This window comes from Bos indicus, chromosome 14, assembly GCF_029378745.1.
Source record: "Bos indicus isolate NIAB-ARS_2022 breed Sahiwal x Tharparkar chromosome 14, NIAB-ARS_B.indTharparkar_mat_pri_1.0, whole genome shotgun sequence".
In the NCBI taxonomy this organism is placed as follows: Eukaryota; Metazoa; Chordata; class Mammalia; order Artiodactyla; family Bovidae; genus Bos; species Bos indicus.
Genome location: NC_091773.1, coordinates 43832184 through 43833926, shown reverse-complemented (window position 1 = coordinate 43833926; position 1743 = coordinate 43832184). Strand labels below are relative to the sequence as shown.

The following is a 1743-nucleotide window of genomic DNA, read 5'->3' as shown; positions in this document are numbered from 1 at the left end:
CAGGGAGTAGGATGCTTCAGACTCAGAGGAGAGGTCCAGGGAGAAGGGGAAGGCAGTGTCGCCATGGAGATTCGGAGACGGGAAGTTGGCAGTGGTCCAGCTGGCTCCCTCTAGTTTCTTCATGAGGTTGCAGACAAGGTCACCAGTGAGAATAGGAGGGGACAGCAGGTAATCAGGAAGTAAAGAGAGTAGGAAAGGGTTGGAATACATTCCAAAGAGCTTTTTATTTTTATGTTTTCAACAGAGTGGTAACATTTATTAGGAAGGAGGGATTCAATTACACTTCTACATCACACATAAGAAACAGACTGTAACCATTGTTTCTAAAGCGGAAGGAAGGGAGGCAGAGCACCCTGACTCCCAGGAGACAGGCAGCTTCAGCTGAACAAGGAGGGGAGTACGGGCTGAGGGTGGATTAGGCTACTGCTCACCACTCCCGCACAGTGAACTTTAGTGACTCCTATACCTCCTGGCCCCACAGAGCCTGCAGCCCAGTAGAAAGCTGTGTTCTCTAGCAAACACTTGGGTTATGGCTGGTGGCAGGGAGGAAAAAGGTCTTTTGCTTTCTTTTGCTGCTCCTCTGGGTTGTTTTTTTTGTTTGTTTGTTTTTTTTTTTTTTTTTGCCTTTACTGACATGGTTGCTGGAGGGGCCAGGAGGGCAGTAGCTGTGGTTGGGCTGACTTCAGATAATTCAAGTGCTGGGGGAGTGGAGTCAGAGGAAGTGTGAGGGGGTGCAGGCCACCACCAGGACCTGGTGGGGTGCTCAGTCCAATGCGTTCTGGCTCTTAGAGGCTGGAGAAGTGGCAGGGAGTCCAGGGAGCCTTAAGACTGCTGTTCTGAACCATCTTGTTGGGTGCCTGCTGGGCACTGTATTCTGGGTTTGGCTCACTGAATTTAGGAACCTCAGAATAAACCATACGGAATTCTCCAATCTTCTGAAGATCACACCCATGGCCAGTGCACAATGGCACACAACCTTTGAACACCGAATAACTTTTAGTGAGCTGGATAGTGTAGCCAGGCTGGATCAGGTTGGCCTTATTGTCCCAGACAGAGATATTGATGCCGCCAGTTTTGTCTGCCACTTCGCAGGCCCACACCTCGTCCCCATTCTTTGTCTTGGTCACTCAGACTGTCTCCAGCACAATGAAATGAGGTTCAAGTTCTTGAGCCCGGGCTTGACATACTTCACAAAGGTCTCCATCATCATACTGCTCAAGCCTCAGCATCACACCAGCAAGACTGCTGGACACTGCATGCCACTGAGCCCTTTGCAGGCCAAAAAGCTTTTTATTAAAGTGAGCATGGTTTGGTTGGGGAGCTTGTAGTCTTGACTATTCCTACACTTTGCAATTTAAGTCATAAGTATTTGGGACTCTTGACATGGTTTGCATTATACTCTAGAGATCAAGTAAGAAAATTATGTTAGTCTTAGAAAAATGAATGATTGCAATAGAATATAAAAAATATGAATTACTGTTAAGATATCTTATATTCATTATATATATGGTTAAGTTTTAACACTTGGTGGTATATTTTTAATTTTTTAAATTCATTTCTATTGGAGTATGAAAGTGAAGTTGCTCAGTCGTGTCCCACTATTTGCGACCCCATAGACTATAGCCTACCAGGCTCCTCCATCCATGGGATTTTCCAAGCAAGAATACTGGAGTGGATTGCCATTTCCTTCTCCAGGAGATATTCCTGACCCAGGGATTGAACCCAGGCCTCCCACATTGTAGG

At 46.3% G+C, this 1743-nt stretch overlaps 1 pseudogene; it reads right to left on the bottom strand.

Annotated features, from left to right (window-relative positions):
• Positions 1–511: 511 nt before the first annotated feature.
• On the bottom strand, positions 512–1210 carry LOC109568236 (SOSS complex subunit B1-like; annotated as a pseudogene).
• Between the last annotated feature and the right edge of the window lie 533 nt (positions 1211–1743).